The 9,227-nt window shown below is 42.5% G+C and overlaps 1 pseudogene; it reads left to right on the top strand.

Annotated features, from left to right (window-relative positions):
- Nucleotides 1-402: 402 nt before the first annotated feature.
- LOC103672454 lies at nucleotides 403-735 on the top strand (annotated as a pseudogene).
- Nucleotides 736-9,227: the final 8,492 nt, after the last annotated feature.

The raw sequence follows: 9,227 nt of genomic DNA, 5'->3' as shown, positions 1-9,227 counted from the left end.
AGGATATTTCTAATAGGTAACAAATGACCAGGGATGGAGGTGAATTAGCATTACTCAGATGAGAAGGTAGCTCTTTATACCATTAATGCCAATGCAAAGTAAAAGAGAGGGTATTGCCAAGAGGGGGGGGAGAAGGAGGGCAGGGTTAAAGCTTGAAGGATTAACGGACGGGTTGGATGGGCCTCAATGTCACCCAAGTCCTTAGGCTGGGTTTTGTTTGGCATGAACTTTTCAGACGCATCGCTAGTGACTTTGAGTGAGGTAATGTCATATAGGCCTAGGTTACGAAGATAAAGCTCTAGACCTCAGCCACAATCTTTAAGATCTTAACAGATAAAAATGAAATGGTTCACCCAATGTCAAAAATACTAGAAGCATTCAATGCTGTGGTCTCGGGTCAAAATGGCGAGCAAGCCTGCTGTTGCAGCATCAAGCCGGGGGCTGGAGGGTATTTGCAGATGTTATCACAATGCTCTAGGGTTCCATAAACCAGGGGTAATGTGAGATGTTACAGCATATGAGAATGACGATGTAAAAAAGGCTACACAAAGGCTTCCTGGGAACCTTTATGACGACAGGATGTTTCACATTGAGAGAGCACTGGACCTGACTGGGAGGCAGCGGATCTGCTCTTTAGAAGCAGTGGACAAAATATGAGGAGGATAACTTCTACCTTGAACCATATCTGAAAGAAGTTATTCAGGAAAGAAGAGAGAAGAATGGGCAAAGAAATAATCATGGAGTGGAGATCTGTGGTTGCAGCTGCCTTCAAATATTTTTAAGAAGTTGGGTAAACCTGAAATGTACAATTTAGAACTATTTGAGCTGCCAATGGATTAGTTTGAAAGATTTTTTATTTGTTGTATTTATTTATTTGGGAGAGAGAGAGCATGAGCAAGGAGGAGAGGCAGAAGGAGAAGCAGCCCCCCCACTGAGCAGGGAGTCCGACTCGGGGCTCCATCCCAGAACCCTGGGATCATGATCTGAGCCGAAGGCAGACCCTTAACCAACTGAGCCACCCAGGCACCCCTGTATTACTTTAAATAAATGTATCTAAATAAGTGTATCTAAATAAATCTATCATAATTGTGTGTATATATATATATAAAAGAAAAGCACCGGAAGCATTCATGCTTCAATGAGGCAGTTTAGGATCTCAAAGACATAGAAGTACTACTTTACAAAGTAGCTGCCTATGTGGGACTTGTGTCCTTGCAAGGTTATAGGTTATAATCATCTCTCTAGGCTTAAGAGGGTTTTTAGAGAACTGCACGCCTCACAGCTTGGCGATGGACCAGCAGAAGAAAATGGGGTATTTGAGGCACTTCTTGCTAATCAAGGGGGCCAATGGCATCCCCATGCCTGCTGCATGGCCCCGTTAGGTGCCACTGATAGAGGGAGAGTCACTGCCATGCTGAAGCTGTGAAGTGTGCTCCACAGGTAGAAATGGGGAGGAAGGCAGATGGCAGGAAGCAACTGACCAAGTGTTTATTTCACTTGGAGCTCTCAGGGTAAGGACTGAGGTTCAGAACTCTTTGCCATGTCCTAGATGCCTACGTATAATTGAAACTGTGCTATCCTGCCATAGAAAAAGATGCGATCCAAAAAACGTGCTATCCAGGCCACAGAGCAGGGACTACTGTGGTAGGTGGTCCTCCAATGCCTTCATTGTTTGAAACCTTAGATCTGAACCACTGGTCCCTGCTCACTTACATTCTACATCCTGACTGGGCCTCAGGTCTGGTGATCTGTTTTTCTTTTGAGAGCCTTACCCTCACTCCCCAAACCAGCCACCCTCTGTCTAAAATGTTTATTTCCTTCTTAAACTTTGATCCCTATTCCTGCTCTGGCCATACTGCCTTCGTGCACACTGAGTAAACATCTCCACCTGCTCTGGTCTGCCACATGGCCCTCTCTATGTCCTGTGTCCCCATCCCCCAAGAGTGGCTCTCCCTCCACTCTCATGTGCCACCAGCAGGGGTACCACCAACAGATAGGATCTGTTTGAGGATACCAGTCAACCGCCACCAGAAAAAAGTAAAATGGGTCCTTTTAATGGGACGACACTAGAAACTGCTATGGCCCATGGCCCATACCACCACAACCTTCCTTCAGTAACTGTCTTTGTAAAATATAAACATATATAGTGTGGTATTTGCATATTTTTTTCAAATCAGGTTTTACATATTTTATTGACCAGATTTGCGGAACAATTACTCAAGTCAGAAAGGATAAATATGAGTTCTCTCTTGGGTGCAAAAGTATGAGTAAGATAAAGACAAGTCAAGTGACTTGGCCCATATTACATAGCAAGGAAATAATAGAGCATTCGATAGGGCAACTCTCCTGGTCAGTGTGTAATCTGCTACCTACACTCCCTTGAGCTGAGATCCTCTGGAGAACAGGATCAAATCCATGTGGTCACTCTGTACGGAAATTAATAAATAATTTTGATGGTAGGATGATACATTTGAGGATGACGATGAGAATGATAAATATGCTGTCCGTCTCCAAGTGTAGAAATCAATTTCATTTTCCTGACTTGCATATCTGCATGCCTCCACATGAATTGTTACCTCTACTTAGAATGCCTTCCACCTACCCTACTTGCCTAGAAAATCCCTCTTCATCCCTTAGAACCTGATACATATGTAACCTCCTCTGTAAGGTCTGTACCTCTCACTGCCCCACCCCACATCCACACAGAATGATCTATGTCATGTGTTAATGGTGTTACACTTAGGATATAATTCTTCATGTCATTATCTGTTTATCTATGTTTCTCCTCCAGATTATGGACAAGACCAGGAACAATGTTTCGTTCCTTTTTGCCTTCCAGTCTCTGTCACGGTGCTTGATAAGTTATAGATACTCAAAAAGTATTTTTTGAACAATGATGATGATGGTGATGATGATGATGGGGTAGGAGGATGATTTCACTCCTTTCAGGAGAAAATGAAGAGCTCTTCCAGCCATATGTATTAATCAAGCTAATCATTGCAGACTGCTATAAAATACAATTTCCAAATATGAGTACTAGAACCCGGTACAAGGGTATTACTCACTTATCAACATCTGGTGTAGGTTGGGCTCCTTCCATTATGTAGTTTTTCCATCTTGGAGTCCTTTGCTTCCAGCTAGTCAGATGAAAGAAAAAGAAGATGTACCAGATTTTAATACAGGTGGCCTCGAAGTAACAGTCACCTGCCTATATTCCACTGGGCAAAGCTCAGGATCATATGGCCCATCTAACTTCAAGGAAACCTGGGAGATGTAATCTTTCTTGTGTCCAAGAAAAACCCCAAATGGTGAACGCTGAAAGATTTTTGCCATAGTCTGCCCTTCTGGGTATCCAATATCTATTACACTCTTCCTTTCACTCACAGAGCACACTCCCCTCAAAAGTCAAGGTCCCATCCAGTCACCACCTTCAGATCAATGTCCAGAATACTCGGGTGATGCACCATCTTCACCATTAGTCTCATATAGTACATCTAGGTATGGTAGCCTACACAGTAAAAAGACAAGTTATCTGCTTCTCAGTTTCCCCACCATCACAACCCATTTATAAAGGTAGGAAAAGAACAACAAATAATCCATTTGAAAGGGAAATAATGGACAACATGCAGGATTATGGTCCATAGCCATGCTGTAAAACCCTTCTGGGTCAACACTGTGAAGTCCATACCCTCTGGACATGATGGATGTGTGCGGCATTTGCTCTAGAAAGGACTCCTTTCTTTGTTCTTCTCCTTGGCCACATGTGAAGTGAGTTTGGGACAACACCCTTCATTCAGAACAATGCCACTCTAAAAGCTTGATTTCTGCTCAGTCTGAAATGGGTTGGGAACTCAAGAATTATTTTAAGCCTTGAACAAGGAAGGACATTTTAGGTCTAGGCCCCCAGATTCTTTGGTAACGCAATCTCCAGAAACTTGGAAGGCATAGGATATATCTGCTTCCGGTCAGGTCCATGTGCCAGCAATCACACCTAGTTATTTTCTAGACATAGTTGTCAAATCTAGATATTTTCTTTGCCTCTTCTCCTCCATGCCTTTCTTTCTCTCAACATAATTACCTAAAGACATTGAGGCTCTCAGAGATAGTAGATGGGAAGGTCATACCCTTGATTTGATTTTTGTCTCAAATAATTCCATTCAATTGAGAACTTTTACTAGATATTTGTCACTTAAAGCCCTTCCTGGTACCATGTCTTACTGTGTGAGTCTAAAATAAATTAATTTCTTCTAATCATACAGCCCAAATTTCTGGATTCTGGATTCTCTTTCTACTTGCAAACTCATGATGCTTCCCTGAGTCATCTCTTTCTTGTAATACTCATCTTTCTTGTGATACTAAAAACACTGCTGAAATTGTTTTTTTAGCCATTTTCCCTAAAGGTATAAACTGTGCAGGTGACTTTCTTCTAATTAATAGCAGGCAATAGTTATACTAAATGATTTGTCACTGCGTAACCTGAATTTCTATCTTCCATTTTCTGGTATCAGCTGCCTTTCTGCCTGATGCTGAACAACTAAGCCAATGATACATATTTAAAATAGTATAACAGTCAAGGAATATGATTTGGTTATGTCAACACCCCACTTCTGGTTCCAGCTTCTCTATTAGAGCCATAAATACCTGTTACTATAACAACAATCTCAGTGGTCTCACACAGAAGTTCATTTCTCTCTCATGCCACTGTCAGTGCAACCCTAGCAGCTCTCCTCGGAGGCTCTCTTCCAAGTGGTGACTCAGGAACCCAAACTCCTTCCATTCTGTGATGCTAGAATCTAAAACCAGTGGCAACTGAGCACTGTGGGAGGGGAAGCGAAGCTGGAATCTGTTTAAGATGTCTTTAAGGGCAGGACTAGACGTGGTTTATATTCCTCTGTCCTAACTCTTTTGGCCACAACCCAGTCACATGACCCCCAACCCAGCAAGGAGGAAATAAAATGTCCCTGTGTGCTCAGGAACAGGAAATGGGATTGATGGGCTTATAGCTCTCCTTCCTGTATTATAATGTGTCATTATTTGTAATGTGTCATTGACTCCTAACTGATGACTGACCAAACTGAGAAGAGATTACCTTTCTTTCCTCAGTCACCAACATTATTAGACAATAATGACATCTTATTTTTATATTAAAAAACAGGTTCAAAACACTTTAAAATTACTTATGAAGAATTTAAGACAAGTATAATTTTCCTCCCACTTAACAAACAATATAAAATTAAAACAGTAAGAGGTGTCATGGGACTCACTACAAATCACCCAACAAGCTACCAGAACTTTGGCTTTGAAAGATGACCTTCTCCAACCAAATCTATAGAATACAAGCAATTACTGAATAAACTGGCCATAGATGACAATTAGTCATGACCATGCAGGTGCCCATGATGGAGATGGCTTAGTGTAAGTGAGCTGGTTATCCACACGCTCTAGTCAGACTCCCGAGTCCCCCAACTCCCTCTCCTTTGAAAAGCACACCTCAGTCCAAGGGGACAGAGGACCTGATCCGCCAACAAGTAGTAATCAGTGCAGTAGTATAGTGGAAAAGAGCAAGGTTTTAAGTGAAAGAGATCTAGGGCCTTCCATTGGTTGTATGTGCTCAACAAGTAATTTGAATATCTCTGAAACCCAGTTCCCTCATTTCTCATTTGTGAAATGGAGGCTAATATATCTAACCTGTATAATAGTGTGAGCATCTGACAGACACACACACACACGTACACACGCACACACACACACACACACACAGCATGGCTGATATTCAGACCACATGAATCGGTAGCAGTATCCTCAACGGTCAGTGTTCATGCTATACTCGGTATTGACCATTTTAATATCCTCCCCGAGGGTGCTAAATAAGTCTACACCTACCTCCTTATTTATGTACGCCTACAACAGGCCCATAATTTTTCCAGGCATTATAGAAGACACAAAGAAATTTAATTTAAGATAGACGCGCACCTCAATCTAGGTTTGAGGCCAGCTACGTAAGGGTAACTAGAAATGTGACAGGAATTCGAAGAGGGAATTCGTGTGAGCATTGGCTGGATGAGTCAAACAACCCATACCTAACAGATACTATTTTTTAAGTTAAAGTGATATCATTCCCTCCTCCGTTAAATCATGATTCCTTATGGTTTCCGGCTGTCAAATCTATGGTTCCCAGTTTTTAAATGATAGACAAAATACCAGTTTAAAAAGAAAAAAAGGAAGTCACTGCCCAACATTCATCATCAAATTAGCATTTCTTTGTGTGTGTGTGAGTGCCTAATAAAATGATCATCTTGAAAGCTAAGCTTTGAGAAAAAGGGACCTCTAAATTTCAAAATTCCCTTCATGCATGTAAGCAAAGCAGTACTTTGAGTAGCATTATGAAATTTTACGGAGTAGAGAACTTAAAATATGACATAAGGGGCATTCTTACCTGCTTGGGGAGAAAATTTGAAGTTGTTCTGGACCAGGGAGGAGCAAGAAATGGAAAATGCAAAAGAAAAAAATAAGGAAGCTAGTCAGGTACATATATCCCTGACTTCTCATGCTACCTGCCCTAGAAATTCCCCAGAGCAATGCGGCTTGTTCTTTGCCTTCCTGTGAACATACCAGGAGCATTTCAATCCCACTCTCCCCTCCCTCCAATGCCTGCATGTGTACTGAAACCTGAGCAATACGGCACCATTGCCAGGTAGGCTAACCTGACTGAGAGAGTTGTTGAGGTGCCCTGAAGTAGACCTTCTGGCTTCCTAGGGCTTGTACTTGGCACACATGGAATCCAGAAGTTCCCATATGGTCCTGTGTGAGGATACAGTGGTATAGAGAGGCCAGAGGACATGCATGGATCCAGAGTTGGAACAAGACGTCCACAGAGTGCAAGGACTCCACCACCAGAAGCAAATGGCCAGGACCACGGGCAGGATTCAATGCAAATCTCAAAAGACCAGATGAAAGAGCCACTCCTTGATGGTCACCAGCCCAGGGTACCCAGGGAACAGACCAAACCTATCCTGCAGCAAAGACTAGCAAGGATGTAGAGGGAATAAGCCAACCCAAGCTTCCCTCCCCACCCACCATGACAGCCTCCTCCCAAGCCCAAATGCTGTCTATAGCTGGCAGGTGGGAGGGGAGAAGAAAAGCCCTGGAAGCCTGACATTGACCCCAAAGAGGCTATTGTTAACTTGAGAAAGGGTTGCCTTTAGTTAAACTGTCAAGTTTAAGTCCCATCTGTGCACCTCCACTTCCACATAAGAACGGGATAAGGGTTCAGAGCAAAATGAAAAGTCGTATCAAAAAGTCACACGCTCTATGCTTTAAACTCTGCTGAGTGTAGTGCATGTGATTAATGATGCAAAGTTGCTGGTCAAAATGCCCAGAAGCCCTACCCATGCTCTAAGTGATGTAATGCAGGTGAATAGAAATATATGTAATGTCATCTGAACCACATAGTTTTGTAAGGCTTTTCATCTATTTTTAAATTATAAAATTTGAGGGGGGTTTACACCTTAAGTCCAAGTGGAGGGAAAAAGGTCAGTCACTATATTTCCACCTAAAAATGTTATTTCTTTATCATCGGTGGAGAGAACAGAGGCATTCCTCTGTGCGTTTTATTGCACTTTGCAAACATTTCATCCTTTACAGATTGAGAGTTTGTGGCAATTCAATACAGAGCAAGTCTGTCGGTGCCATTTTTCCAACAGCATTTGCTCACTTCGTGTCTCTGCGTCACATTTTGGTTATCCTCACAATATTTCAAACTTTTTCATCATTATGATCTTTGTGATGGTGATCCATGATCGGTGATCTCTGACGTTACTATTGTCATTGTTTTGGGGCGCCATGATCCACTCCTATATAAGACAGTAAATCTAATAGACAAATCTTATGTGTGTTCTGGCCACTCCAGCAACCAGCCATTCCCCATCTCTCTCCTTTTCCTCAGGCCTCCTTATTCCCAGAGCCACAACAGTATTGCAGTTAGGCCAGTTAATCACCCTACGATGGCTTCTAAATATTCAAGTGAAACGAAGATTCACAGGTCTCTCACTTTAAATCAAAGGGTAGAAATGATGAAGCTTAGTGAGGAAGGCATGTCGAAAGCTGAGATGGGCTGAACGCGAGGCCTCTTGCACTGAACAGTTAGCCAGGTTGTGAATGCAAAGGAGAAGTTCTTGAAGGAAATTAAAAGTGTTGGTCCAGTGAACACACAAATGATAATAAAGCAAAACCTGCTTTATTACTGATATGGAGAAAGTGCTAGTGGTCTGGATAGGAGATCAAACCAGCCACAACATTCCCTGAAGCCAAAGCTTGATCCAGAGAAATGCCCCCACTCTCTTTAATTCTGTGCAGGCTGAGAGAGGTGAGGAAGCTGCAGAAGAAAAGTCTGAAGCTAGCAGAGGTTGGTTCATGACGTTTAAGGAGAGAAGCCGTCTCTGTAACGTAACAGTGCGAGGTGAAGCAGCAAGTGCTGGTGGAGAAGCTGCAGCAAGTCATCCAGAACATCGAGCTAAGATCATTCCTGAAGGTGGTTATGCTAAACAACAGAGTTTCAAGATAGAACAACCTTCTCTTAGAAGAAGATGCCATCTAGAACTTTCATAGCTAGAAAGAAAAATCAATGCCTGGCTTCAAAGCTTCAAAGCATAGGCTGACTCTTGTTAGAAGCTAATACAGCTGGTGACTTTCTCTTAAAGCCAATGCTTATTTACTATTCTGAAAAGCCCAGCTTTCTTAAGAATGATGTTCAATTGACTCTGCCTGTGCTCTAGAAATGGAACAGCAAAGCCTGGACGACAGCGCATCTGTTTACAACATCATTTACTGAATATTTTAAGCCCACGGTTGAGACCTACTGCCCAGAAAAAAAGACTTCTTTCAAAAGATGACTCCTCATTGGCAGTGCACGTGCTCACCCCAGAGCTCTGCTGGAGATGGACAATGAGATCCGTGCTGTTGTTGTGCCTGCTGACACAGCCTCCATGCTGCAGAGGTCAGAGGACATGCAGGGATCTGGAGCTGGAAAAAGACAGCCACTGATCAAGGAGTAATTTCGACTTCCAAGTCTTATCCTCTAAGAGATACGTTTCATAAGGCTATAGCTGTCACAGATCATGACTCCTCTGCTGAATTTGGGCAAAGTAAGTTGAAAACCTTCTGGAAAGGATTCACCATTCTGGATGTCATTAGGATCATTCCGTATTCATGGGAAGAGACCCATATAT

This window comes from Ursus maritimus, unplaced genomic scaffold (assembly GCF_017311325.1).
Source record: "Ursus maritimus isolate PB19 unplaced genomic scaffold, ASM1731132v1 scaffold_2, whole genome shotgun sequence".
NCBI classification, from domain to species: domain Eukaryota; kingdom Metazoa; phylum Chordata; class Mammalia; order Carnivora; family Ursidae; genus Ursus; species Ursus maritimus.
Note: the sequence above shows the minus strand (reverse complement) of the source record. Positions and strands in the feature narration are given on the sequence as shown.